At 31.1% G+C, this 15666-nt stretch overlaps 1 long non-coding RNA gene across 1 annotated transcript in view; it reads left to right on the forward strand.

Moving 5' to 3' along the window:
* The window catches only part of LOC149055893 (uncharacterized), a 97086-nt gene that overhangs the window by 2467 nt on the left and 78953 nt on the right, over positions 1-15666 (forward strand). The window contains exon 2 of the long non-coding RNA XR_016191437.1: positions 10237-10321. This is a non-coding gene — a long non-coding RNA (uncharacterized LOC149055893). The remainder of the gene's footprint in view (positions 1-10236; positions 10322-15666) is intronic.

Below are 15666 nucleotides of genomic sequence, written 5' to 3' on the forward strand. Positions count from 1 at the left end.
GCCAACTTTGCGTAAAACTCGGTCAGAATTAAACTTGAACATAGAAAATTCAATTCAAAATTATTGTGCCACGAGGTTTGCGTCACCCGTGAATAATAATATAATAATAAAATAACAACGTAAATAATTCGTAACGGGGTGGACATCATCTTGAGACAGAATAATTATACAAAATACACTGCACGGCGACTCCGTTGAGGAGATTGTTGGTGGGTCATGGGTGCGATAAAAATAATTAAATATACGTATATGTGTATAAGTACCGGCGACGTTAAGAAATAAAAATATATGGTATTCGCAAAAACAGGAATAGAAACATGATGTTCGACATTTGCCACCTCAAAGGTGAATTAGCAAAACAACGTTTATTACTAGTTGTCCATGTTCTGTTTCAAACGGGAAAAAATTAAGTGACTGGTCTCCGTATCTCCGTTCTGTCAGTTGATATTTGGCCATTGTGGCTGGCACGAACAGGCAACAGGCGACAGAGGGGGTCACGTGCTTGCGGTTTATATTGTATGACAATTATTATAATTTATTTATAATTCATAATTAGCCGATACTCTTTGGGCATAAATAAAGGACTACAACACGATTGAGCATAAAAAACTGCAATTTTGTTATTTTCAATTTTGAACTTTATTATAAAAAATATTTATTTTAATAATTTTAATAATTCAAAATACGGTAAGAGTTAGAAATCTCCGATAACATTATTGTTATATTATTTAGTAAATTGACATTTCACTTAAGTTTTTATAAACATTCATTTTTATAAGGTATGTCAAATATAGATATATAGATATAGGTGTTTTGTATTTTTAGACTTTTTTTAAAAATTACTTTACATTATTTTTTATGAACTTAATAACAAATTGTATTGTTTCTAGTGACAATGATCAAAAATATAATATCATTTATTAATTAGTAACATCGTCGATATAGCGCTGTGCTCTGCTCACTGCTCGTAGCTGTTTTAAGTTTGGTGTGTGCGACTACCACACAGGCGGCGCGGTCGTCGATTGGCGGAGACCTGAGGCAAGTGCGGTATAAGTTGTCTTATCGCAATGTACCTGCTTAATGCTTATATCTATAATATATTTTTATTATTTTTGTGTGGGTTCATCTGCGTTGGACGTCACAAGCACGCAATTGAATTTTGCAAAAATTGAGCTCTCTCAAGATGCCACATGGTTAGTATAATTGCTTTCACACGTCGAAATTGTATTATGTAAATATTCATATATTAATTTATTATTATAACATCATAGGTAGTGAAAAAGACAAAACACGGCCGACGTCAACCACGTCTGCTAACGAATCGCTCCAAAATGTGAGTTCAGACATGTATATACGCTCTTGATTTTCAATTTCAAGGTTAGTTCTTTGTTTATAAATTCAGTCGTTATCGAAAAAAAATTAATTAAATTTAAAAAAAAACTGTCAATCGCCTCGTGTGCAGCGATCAGGTCAATACACCAGCACGAACGTTTAATATACTCCGGACACTCTCTCTGTCTCTCTTTAATACACACACACACACTTACCAAACCAGTATATATATGTATAAAATTATTATTATGGTAGCAGCAAGCGGTGTGTGTACAGATATGTATATATAAGTACCAACTGCCAAGCGGGGACGACCGTTTTTCATTTCAAACGAGATAAATAATAATAATTTAATGGGTTTCAAGCCGTGGAGAGAGGTATATTAATATCTGTGTGCATTATACCTGTATATTAATATTTTTATTATATTATTTTCCACCTAATCGGCGACTTGGTAGGAATTCTCACGGGAAAGACAAAAAAAAAAAATAATAATAATAATAAAACCAAAATTACCACTATTTAATATAGGTATACTTAATATACGATAGTAATATTATTATATACATGTAGGTTTAATGATAGTGCTGCGGACGGTGATTTTTTTCACTTGATGCTGTACGTACGAGCTAAACGATGCACGATTCGCATATCATCCGTGTTGTAGCAGCTATATGAGCGTGGTGTTGTGACCCAGTTTGAAAAATTAATTACCGCATTGGTCGCGGTGAACGCAAAACGACATGCCCGGAATAACGATAACGTCCTGGCTCTGCATCGGCTGCGAACGTCCAAACAAGGTGACGGCATGGGAGAACCACGGAGAAAATCGGCTTTCTGATGAATTAAAAAAACAAAAAAAAACCAACCAACGTGCTTACGGCGATAAACACGTGCACACGCCTGTAAGGTTTTTCGGATGAAAATCCGACCATAGTATGTGTGTGTGTGTGTGTGTGCAGGGTTTGGGAATATAAGTGCCAATACAAATACGGAAAAACACAAGTACTTATACTGCCTACGTTTATATATATATATTATATACACATGTAAAGTTTTATTGCACTATAAAATCCTTTATCCTAACACGCCCTCTCGTCCTATCCCCATCTGGCTATATAATAATGTACGCCACGGGACGAAGTAAATAAAATAAAGAAAACGCTATTCCATATTATATACTATCGCACGCGTGGAATATCTCTATATTTTTCCAGTTACTCGGGAAACAGATCTCTCGCGCGATCGCAGTTAGAGAATAAACCTATACGATATTCTATATATTCTATACATATTATATATGCCATCATAAATAATATATTTTTATACTGGGTATACACGTGCTTGTATGGTTTTATTTTATTTTTCGGCATCGGTTGTGCGAGTGGTACGGCCATATTATGCAATATCCTTAAAATTCGTGATACCGTATATCGCCGCGATATAGGTACCTATACTGAGTGTGCGCAAAGAGATAACTGCAGCAACGGAAAACGAGAAAGCAATGGTACAACACGCGTAGATTTTATCCCCTGGAATCGCAAAACGATTTCGAATTACCATATCGTATTGATCTCGGTACATGTCCAAGTAATATCGTGGAAACTCGAATGTGTGCAGGGATTCGTTCGAAAATAATATGCTTCCGTCGATATTATAGGGTATGTTTTTTCTATTACCTATGGGCTATAATATATAGTTCTGAAATATAACCATATTAACCATTTATAATATTCTTGTCGTATTCCTTGCTTTTGAGGTATAGGTAATCGTAATATTAAAATCACAACGGATTGTACTTAAATAATTAATATTGAAGGTCCTTAACAATAATTATTACAATCATCATATAGTACGAGTTATTATACGAGTAGTTTCTCCTTTTGCGGGAAACTCTTTTGGCGTTATCCATAGATACCTGCAGCAGATAATACGCGCTGTATATCGTTCGGATCGCTATTTCATACCTGTAGCAGTGGATGTAACATGAATATAAATTCTAAACAAAAACTTTCGGAGTTTTTTTTTTAATAAAGTTGGTTTTCAAAATTGGTACTTAGGGGAAAAAAATGTATTTTACGCTCACTTTTTTTTAAAATTATTTATAAAGTTTTCCTGACAAATCCATCTAAACTTAAGTATAATATGCACAATTTTTAGCTATTTAGAAAAACGATATTAACATAATATGTAGTAAATAACTAGCTTAACAAATTAGCTATACACATTATTAGATTTAAGATAGTGTTACAAGTAATGGACGATATACAATACATTTTTTTTTTGAAGATAATCTAATTTAGGATGTCATGAGGACGACCACGTTTTAGTCTTTGATTGATGGGGCCGACATTTAACCCGAAATGTTGTAGACCGCTTGCTTTGCGTATAGATGACAGAAGAACTAAGAAGCTTGCCGATACTACTTTACGTAGTTCTTAATTGTTGGTAAATTGAAGTCGGTGTGCTACACATTGTTTCGTAATAAACCATGGGGCATTTGAAATCACACGGAGGACTTTGGATTGAAGTACTTGGATTTTATTTATGTGGGTTGAAGTACATTGACCCCAGACAGGGACAGCGTACAGTAATAGAGGACGAATGATTTGTTTGTATATATAAGTAATGAACACTTCCAGCTCAATGATGTTTGCCGATTTATCAATGGGTATAACATTTTTAATCGTTGGTATCCTTGTTGTATTTTGGGGGATATAATATGTGGGTTCCAGGTAAGTTTTTTGTCCAAAATAACCCCAGGATATTTTATGTTATGAGACCATGGTATATTTTGTCCGTAGATTTTTAAGGAATTAAAATTAGTGGGTCAACGAAAGTGTGAAAATAACTGCTGTGTTTTTAGTCGGATTGAGAATGATTTTCCATTTTTTCGCCCATTTAACGAGCACTAACACATAAGCAGCGCTTATATATATCATGCAACCTCCAGATTTGTACCTACATGGTTTTCACATTGCCATTCCACCATCGGCGTGCCTATAAATCGAAACTGGTATATTATGCCTATAATATAATATTCTCGTCCTAGTATAAGATGTCAGTCTCTGGTGCCGTGGGACGTAGCATCCAACAGTAGTAGCTGCTGCTGTAGCGTAGCGTTTTACCCACCCGCGGTACTCCTTTACAATAATAGTAATATATTACGCGGTCATATATACATGTGTATAGGTAAGTATCGAGTGTATATATGATATCGCGTACACACACACACGACTTCAACCGGTACCAATATATAATATTATGCATATTATTGGTACCCCACGTCCGATATATTTTGCTCGATAAAAATCAAATATTTATTATAATATAATATTATTATTGTTTTATACATGTTCGATATATATATGACATGTTTTTTCTGGATCAAATCACCGGTTTTTCTTTTCTCGGAAATTACATACACAAAGATGTTATCGTCTGCAAGTTTTTTCTTTTTTAAAAATAATAATGTTCGATCGACGCTCTAATGATCGGTACGAGGCGACGAACTAAACGTCTTATACACGGGCACAATATTATTATTAAGAAAAAAATACCACAATTGTTGTTTTTTCGGTGGTGTATTTTTTTTTATACAACATGTAGTTAATGATATCACTATCTGAACTCGTGATTGTTTCGAAATAATCCAATGGACAACGGATAGACTCGGCTCGAAGTGAAATCTATTTAACTAAATATTTTTAAGCATAATATACATATATAATTTACCTAACGCGTTTTTCAATTTCGATGTTTATCACATCGCATTAGCTAGGTATCCAAAATGACATTATTAACATTTTAATTTTTAAATACAATTAATTAATGAGTTAATTAATACATATTGCAGACTATTGTATAATCCATATACTTATTCTCAATATTGTTGATTTATTAGGTATACGGTGATTAGGATAATCGTATATTTAAAGAAAATTCAAACAATTTTTTTTAATAATGGTTAGGAAGATAATGTAGCAATGAAAGATTTAAAAATTAAAGGAATTAATAGTAATTAACCAAAATTGTGTGACTTAATAAAAATTGTCCGAGTCATATAAAATCAATGTTGCATACTTATCTACACCTATACTCGTATTTGAACATTTTTTTAAATCAATTTTTAAAAACACTATTCTTAGTCTATACAACTCAGAAACTACTTTGAATTTTAAATTAGTTAGTTACATAAAAATATTTTCAAAAACATCATCTGTTTAATATTTTTCAATATACAGGTTGGTTGAAAAAAAGAGTTTGTTACTTACTTATAGTTACTTATACCATAGGTAACTCCTTAAATAGTATTCGAAATATATACGATTAAAACTAGGGTCTTTGAATATACTTAAAAGTTCAAAAAAATCTATTTTTTTTTGACAAATTTATCATGAATGGTAAAATAGGAATGAGCATGCTTTTAAAGCTTGGTGAATCATCCTGTATAGTGTATGTGTTTTTTCGTTGACTCAGTGGATATTTGATCACTAATAATTAATAGTCTGTATATTTTGTATACCTGCCAGTTGCTTAAAACATCTACCGGTCATATTATTATCGTATACATTAAACATTATAATGAATAATAATAAATATTTGTATTATAATAGTTATTAGTGGTATCATATTACCATCTACTATAGTATAGTTGTCACTATAATAATCGAATCAATTAAATCCAACGTTTTACATTATAGTGTGGATGAAAATAATATTTAAAAAACACCGTATATACAAAATAATATAATAATAATTATAACTTATATAACGTAAACTATGTAGAACGAATCACAACGATGGGTACTATTGGGTATTATATACAGTAATAAATTAATAATATTATACATATAGGTAACTAACGATACGAATGACGAAGCAAAAAAACGCATTTGGCTCATTGCCACGCGTACATTGTTTTTGAACATTACAATAATTTAACTGCGTTAGCCGGGGCGTCAAAACGATATCTTTGGACCGTATATTATATGATATGTGTGTGGATTGTATTAGGTATATATAGGTACACTGCTGTAGTAAAAATTCAGAAACGCCGGCGTCAAGTTTGTCGCATCAAAATTAACAGCGCGGCGCGAGGGTGCATGACGGAGTGAGGAAGAAGAAACGGACAATTCGAGAAATTTGCGATGCGGAGGGCCGTTAATTACGATACCCATAAAAAAAAAAAATACAAATGAATATAAAAATATATATTATGTACTTACCACGTTGTTACTACAGTTTTTATTATTATTACTATTATTAAATTTTTATTACTTGGCGCGCGTTATTATTATTATAATATTATGTTTACGACTGGTAAATGTACACTCTTGTGGAAACTCGAGTTATTAAAATCCACATACTTGTATAATATTACTATAATGGTTGGTATCTATATAGATTCTATAGTTTAATATTATGATCGGTTCAGGAAAAAAAGTCCCAGTGGTGTCGATGAGAGGGTGAAATCATTTGAATTGAGCATAATATTGTATGCATACCTACCTATATAAATTATTATTTATATATATATATATATATCTTTAACAGTGGCGTATCGATGGGAGGGGGTTTAGGGGTTTAATCCCCCCCCCCCCAAGTGAAATACGAATTATGATTTTTTTTATGGAATATTATATTTAGGCTGAGATCATAATATGCGTTTTGTCGGGTCGGTCGCTTCTCAGTGGTTTTAAAAGGTTTCGTATATCGGTCTATAGTCTGGCCCCGATAACGCATTAATAATTTAACCCTAAAAAAGAATACAAAATTGTATAAACATTTTTTTTTTTTAAATATATCAATATATGTATATAAAATATGATAACCCCCCCCCCCCCATTCAAGAATTTTGCGTACGCCAATGATCTTTAATATATATATAATGTACACACACCACTTATCGGTACAAAAGCCTTATCGGAAAGTTCAATTCACTGAAATAGTTTATAATTCAATTTTTCTCTTTTTACAATAATTATTCTTATAATTGTATTTATTTTTTTTTAAATCATTTGTTTTAGGTTTTGCCAAAATCAATCTTATTATTAAATATCAATTTTAGATTGTCAATTTATATTTATTATCACATAATGCGTATGCGTAGATATCGATGTAATAATATTTGAAATGGATTCCAAAACCCCGAGAGACCGTCGACGACGTGGCGTTACGTTATCATAACATGTGGTTTTCTCCGGATGTATGATGTGCATGCGCAATGGCACTCTAGGAAATTCAATACTCGCGCACACGTACACATTGCATTCTTTTTGAGTTATATATATATTATACACTAAAATGTATTATTATTATTTTATATAACTATTATTGGGTCTTTAATAAATTCCGTGTGACGAAAATTGCAGTGATGATTATAATATGTGATTTCTGCGCATTACGTCACACTAAATCTGAAAGACACTGCAGCATATATAATTTACGGCTCACTCAAAAGTTATTATAAAATAATGTATATTATCGTCGGATGCAGTGGGAATATCCCTGGGGAAAGGGGAAGCGGCGTGGCGCTAGCGAGTCTAACGCGTGTCCGGCGGCAGGCGAGTATATACACAATGACGATGATTTGCACGTCAAAGGTCCGGTGACCCCGTTACCCCTCGACCATCACATACCTACCGAGTGGTCGAGGTGGCGCATAAATTTGCAAAGGCATCGCGCGCCCGTTCAATTACAGGTCTTTTGAACCAAGTCCACCCGATATAATATAATATAGAGTTACATATATATATATATATATAATATAATTCTCTGGTAGCTACGGACGTTCGGAGTATTACGCGACTTTTCTTCGTCATCGATCGCAGGGACACGCAAAAACAGTGGGTATACTCAACTCAAGTCTCTGAAATTTGACTCGAAAAATTACGTTTTTCTAGGTTTTATCAAAGAATAATAGTTACCTACCCTAGCTAAGTAATAAATTGTTCGAATGTCTTCCACGCAAAAAAACGTATAGTTTAGCTAGACTGAAGGGATCGCGCGCTGTGGTTGCCACAGCGCTAATAACATGAAGACCATCTGATCACAACATATTTACTTACCTTTAATGATATTAAATATTAATGATGCCTATCAATCTATCATTATCAATAATAATATTTTATCTCAATGCGAAGGTTTCAAGCCTTTTCGACAGTTTGAGATAATAAGCTAATATCGTTTACCTAAACTCCTCATTTTTTACCAATAGTTATAGTATATCAACTCATTTAAATACCATCATTAATAATTTTACAATGTTAGGTTATATTAGGTTTATATTAAGTCGAAAAGTTATTTTGAAGATTTATATGAGAAGAATGAAAATCTTGAAAATTTAGATGAATGTCGAGTGTTTTCGACAAAAATATCGACACGAGTTGATACTTGTCAAGTGACTATAGTGAGTATACTCATAAATGAACAATATTACAATTGCGTGCGTAAAATAATATCTGATACGATATATCGTATCTCCAAGAAAACACGTTTCTGTTTGAAATATTAAACAATTTCCACAAAATTTCTAATAATTACTACATTTTTAAAAAATACCAAAAATGATTGGTCATTTAAGGATTTTTGATTTTTGATTAAAACTCAAAATTTTTATTAAATATATAAAACATATTTGGTCCCTCTTCGATATGAGTAAATATAACTCAACACTATAAACAGTATTTGATTCTTGTGATTTGAATTAAACAAAACCACAACTCTGTAACAATTACCAAATGACATATTGCCATGGGTGATATACAAAATTCAGAATATAACAGTGATACCACCATAATGGGTTAATGTCTGATAACACCAAGAATTATAATATAAATATATTATAATATTATATTCTGTAGTATAAACCCTAATGTACACTTATCTGGTTTTGTGAGAATGTGAATCTAGGCAGTCGGACGCTTCTAATGTGCATTTGAGCACAATTAAGTCATTCATAATTCGCTTGGCGGGCGTCCACCGATCAGAGAAATAATGCCCGAGCAGACTAGCGTTTTGTCAGCGACCGAACCGCAATCGGCACGACCGTTCAGGCTATATGTGTTTTATCGGCTGCCGAGTACCTAATATAAACGAGATTAAAAAGCGCAGGAGGAATCGTTGTTAATTTGAAATTTAATAGAAATTAGTATTTGTAATAGTTTTTGATTTCAATGAAATGTATCTAATATTATAACTTAGGTGTAAGTTACCTACACTTAATTAAGAACATTGTTAGGTCCTTACTTATTCATGTGCTCATTAGACTCATTAGAGGTCATATTCCAAATGCACGGATAGTTTTGGACCTCTGTTGTTAATTTTTCAGTACATGTTAGGAAAATATTTTTTAAATATAATATTAGTATGTTAATTTATTAAAAACCTGCCAATTCAAAAAATAACGGTAACCGAAAAACGCTCAGTGTTGACGGCTCCGTATAAACGAATGTAATGTTGTGTACGACGGAAACATTTCGTCGCTATCAAACCGCAACAGCGCGTGGTTGATTTCTGACCGAATTTGGACAGTTCAGAGAATCGGTCCAGTCTGACCCCGATAACACGGTTATAATAATATTAATACATTAAAAACAAAAAATCAATACATTCATATAGCTCCACTCACAATCTAAAATACTATAATCATTAAAATATTTAATGGAAATATAGTTCAATAATTAAATTATTGATTCGTTTGCTAATGATTTAATTCTACAGATAGGCAAAATTTGTACAATTTTTTTTTTGTAAAACTACATACCAAATAGAAGTAAACCTATGGTTCTATTCTGTGGGATATTAAAATCAAGAAAACCCTAATAGTTTGGGACAATCAATAAGAACCATCCATATTAAGTTGAAATAAAAATGTTAAATCTTTAATTTTTCTTCCTTCAGATGACCAACAATGTGAAACAAATTAAGGACAAGTCATGGCTGTGCAGTGGTTCACGAGCAATATTACACTTAAAGGTTAAACAATGTAAGTACCTAAAATACGATTTTAAACATTATCCAACCATTAAATTATGCACAAACATTTATAATGCTGATATATTTTATAACTCTTACGAGTACCAGCAAAATAAAATAATGCCAATGCACTGCACCGCTCTGTATACAGGTATATAATGATCAATAACAATACGAGCTTCGTGACGATGGCCAGTAAATGTATCATTATTTTTTTTTGTCCCGACAACTATCATATTTAAGATGAAGAAATAAACGCGCGCGCGCATGTGTGTGTACACTTCTATTGGATTTATGGACATTCTCCGGTTGTGTCAGAACGTCTTCGGGATGTGTGCACAATTTGATCGATTGAGTGATTATAAATATTACGAGCGTATTGCGTGGGAAATCATTATTTTAACTGTTCAATGTACGCAATAATAGTAAAAATAATAATAATATAATATAACTAAATGCAGTATAGGTAGGTACAATTTCAGTAGACTTACTGAATCCAGCTAGTCGATTGTATAGGTTATTCAAAATTTTCACGAAAATTATTACAAATTCAAGACAGATTTTTGGCAAAAAAAATATAATAGGTAATATAATATTTGCAGTCCAACTTTCGTACCATATGAGGTGATTCGGTCAACTTATAATCTAAATGACACAACGAGTGTTTTATCTAAAAAATAAAATATCGACATATGTCTATGTATTATAATTATACCATTTATTTTAGATTATAGTATAGTAAAATCAATGACTATTATACTCACGTTTGGCTATACAACGCACACACACAATATATATTATAAAGTTTTGCACGTCACATATAATATTTCGATTTACAATCTGCCGCTTTATTATATACCTACGTATCTATGCATATATCAACGAAACAGATCCATTTGTAATGACTCGTATGTATACATATAGGTACACACAATAAATAATAAAATTCATGATTTTTCATATTAAATGCGAATGACGCAAAAATCGTTTACTGTAATGACAAATGTTTTCAAATTCAAAAAGTATAAACTTATTTATGACATTTTTGAATATATAGGGAGTAGGGACTAATTAGAAAACAAAAATTAGACTTTAAAAAATCATAAAATGTAAACCACTTAAATTAGATAGGTAGGTAGGTAAATGTTTTTATAATCAAAAGTTTTCTAAAAATCATATTTACAAATTTTCAAAAAATATTGAAACCAGATTTAAATTTTTTCAGTAGTTAAAAAAAATCGTATATTCATATTATATTACCGTACAACTATATTCAATATACTTAAAGTTAGGTTAGGTTAGGTTAGCCTTCGAAAACGCCTTAGATCATAATAAAATACTAGTAAATAAATATATATTTAAAACTCTATCGTACCATCGACTAACAAATATCTACTTTATATAACAACTATATGTATACTTTATACTGTATAGTGTATAGGTCAGGAGTCACAAAATAGCAGCCCGCGGACAAATTTTATCTAACCCACAGACAAGAAAAAAAAAAGTAAAACCGATAATATTATACGTTCTAGCTAGTGTTGTAATTTATAGTTTATATTAATTGGTTTTTATCGAATTTTATAATTTTGATCGTCAGCGAATAATTTCAAGATTAATATAGGTGCTAAGATTTTGTTACAATATACGTAACAGGTAAAATCATATTATTATTTTTTTATTAACTCACAGCAGAATAGGCTTTTGGGTGAAGGTTATTTTATGATGGTTTTTTACAAAGGCTATAGTTGGTTTGAATAAGTTTATGAATGGCGTAGATTTTTCACTAAAATCACGGATGGTCAGTGGTCATCCATCCAGTAACGAGTAACACTGCAGGTTATGCTGGCACTCAGAATACGTTTTAGGATTGAGGAGAGCTACCGCATCACATCAGTCTACAAAATCATATTATTATTCTAATGTAAGACCATAAATATTTCTGTAATACGATAATAGGTACATACTAACATATATATATATATAATATACCTCAGGTACAGATTATATAATATTATTTACCTACGAAAAAATTGAATAACTATTATTTTTAATCAGTTTATTTGATTACGTTATGCCTAGCTCTATTTTGATCTACAACGTTGTTTTCACAATTTTGCGTATAGCCCCAAGACGAACGAAACTATGATTGGTCGCTTTCACTGAACGGCTAACCAATCATAAAAAGGTGGCATGCACATTGCACACCTTTCTATGTCGATAGAATAATGCAACCAGATGCATGCAAGCACAACATAGTGATGGTCGTTGGAGTTAGTGACTTATGTTTAAAAATATAACTTAGGTATATAAGTACAATGCGTGTTTAGTAAGAGTCGGAACATAAACTTTCCTTTTGACTGTAGGTTAGAACATGATCATATCGACGACCAATATTCTGTATATTATAATGATATTATCGTCCTTATATTATTATAAAAAAGTGGTCCTCAACAATTCTTCTTATTCAAATTAAATGCAATATATGTGCATAACAGAAGCTATTGTTTTGATCATTTGTAGTAGAAAATCTGAGTTTTTTAAAGAGGTCGACAATTTACCTTGTATATGTCTGGAATAACGGACATTGGAGAAAAATAACCTAACTTAACCAATGACAAATATTTTTTAATGCTTTGAACTTTGATTTTTTTTAAGATCACTTTTTACATACTGTAGTGCAATGTTGATAGAAAATTATATTTGGCTATTTTGATAGGTACCTTGAACGTTCTAAAAGATCAATTATATATTAAATATTGTAATGTTAAAGTTAAGATGTTTATGACTTTCGCAGATCAAATTATAAATTTGTTTTTTACATTTTATTTTGCATATTCTGTTTCAATTTTAGTTATTGCAGTTTTCTCTTAAAAAAAATATTACCTAATAATTACCCATTTTTAGATTCTAAGCGGAGCGAGGAATGTATTGGTTTTACAATGATGTCTATTTCTTTTTCTTTTTCTTTTTTATTCTGTGAACACTTTTTCTCCCTCTGAACTTGCTCAAAAGTTTCAAGTGTATCATCTTTTCTGAAAGGTAATGTTGTGGAACTTTAGAGAGGTCATTTTTCGCTTCGATTTTCGACTTCAGTACTTCGTTCGATCAGAAAATGAATTTAGTTGGTACTTTGGTGAGTCAAAAATTAAAAATTCTTAATATTTTTCTAAATAATTGGGATTAACAAACTAAAAATTAAGGAAAAACAGGAATTTTTACGCACAATCAATTTTTTACAAAATTGATTTTGGTTTTTGATGTAACTTTAAAACAAATGTTTATAGATACATTAAATTTTCACCGAATGTTTATATAAGTATTTTATATCCACCATGCAATTTTCAAAAAATTTCGACATAAGTTGAACTATTTATAGGCATATGCAATTTTTGATCATTATTAGTTTTTTTTTAAAATTAATATCGATAAAAATGTATTTGTTGGGTATAAAAGCTTGGAGATTTAATACAAGGCTCCCAACATATTGTTACAATAGCAGTTGAAAAATAAAAGAAATACATACCTAGTCACAATTTTTTTTATAAGCATTCAAAGTTTGAATTTTGACAAAATACGTAAAAATTACGACAATGTTCAAATTATCTTAGATAAAAATTCATAAATTTTTTTTTTAAATTTAAGATTTAAGTTATAAGTTTGTGTCTATACCTTTATAAAAAAAAAAAAATGTCCACCGGAAAGTCAAATATTTGAATAAGTTATTAATAATAAGTAATAATAATCTATAATAATATATCCTAGACAGATAAACCGTCTCCGCTCAGTATCGTTTTTCGTATACAATGGTATATCATTGATTTCAAATCTAATTCCATCCATTACAGTAACCCACTTGTAACCTACTGTACAGCAGAGCGATATCCACTTTCTTGCTTTTTTTTTTTGACAACAACTTTGCAACATAAGCCCCCCCCCCCCCCCAGTTACAATTAACACGTTATACATATTTATTATAAGTTAAATTTAAATTGATGCATAACTTACAAGCTATATTTAGTTATGTACATCTAAAATCTAGTTTCTTTGAAAAAATTGCATACATTATACGTAATTTATATATTACCTATTTTTGGGCACAGTTATCAACAGTTTTTAACACGGAAACTATTTACAGTTCTATAGCCATATTAAAATAATAATAAAAAAATGAATTTACTTATAGATACGAATAATGTATTATTTATAATAATCTTATGTTGCGACAACAGACAATATATATAGTCTGCAATATCATGGTTATCAAAGTAAACGAGGTCTATATTATAATATCCTCTCGTCACGACTCGAAGCTGTAATAATATAATATGTTACACACACACGCGCGTTAATAACAATCTAATACTGCTCATAATATTATATCTACGCATGTAATAATATTAAATAGAATTTAAATACTAATCGATTCCGTCAGCGACCACACCACCACTCACGTAGGTATGTATATATATATATATAAATTATGTTATAGGATTTTTTTCGCATACCTAATATTCACACGTTGATTTCGGACGACGATATAATCGCGCAGAGTTTGGAACGAATTCGTGTCATATTATGCTAGCAAATCGGTATACGCCCGGCACACATAATACTTACTATTACTATATATTAGTATAATATTACATTATTATGATTACGAATCGGCCAATTATTTTAACAGCGAATACATAGATTCTCGAAGACCGTAAGTAAACGTTTTCGAAACTATTTTTTTTTTAAATATTAATTGGCATTGAAAACAAAACTATATTTTTGATAAAAATTATGTTTTATACTAACCAATTAGGAATCTATATCGTAATCTCTTTTACATTTTAAACTTTTTCAAACGAAAAACTAATAAATAATTACAGTACATATATTTACCTATGTCAGATTATTAAACATTTATTTTTTAAAAAGTTAATACGTTCGTGTTAGTGGGTGCGTTTTTTACTTAGATATACATAAGAAGTGCTTTTTGTGGAGATAAAAAATGCATTAGATACATTTGATTGTCGGATACACTGTGCAAACGACATCGATGCAACAGCCAACAATCATAATCATCGATGATTTTTATTTATATGTATTTATAGGTATACCATACCTGCATAGTTAATAGCAATAATAATTGTTAATTATAATCGATCGGCTGATCGTATTTACACGCGAGTGAACACCGTCGCCGCGGTCACACGCCACGAGTTTCCATTAATTAAAAAAAGTATAAATTGTGACTGGCGACGATTGCAGCACATCATTCGCAGCGTGTTTCCATCCGCGAGATGCGACTTTCCTTTTTAATTATGTCTTTTACTTACAGTTTTTTTTCCTCTCATCCGAGTTATT

This window comes from Diuraphis noxia, unplaced genomic scaffold (genome assembly GCF_037042655.1).
Source record: "Diuraphis noxia isolate RWA-SAM2 unplaced genomic scaffold, SU_Dnox_SAM2 contig0004, whole genome shotgun sequence".
In the NCBI taxonomy this organism is placed as follows: domain Eukaryota; kingdom Metazoa; phylum Arthropoda; class Insecta; order Hemiptera; family Aphididae; genus Diuraphis; species Diuraphis noxia.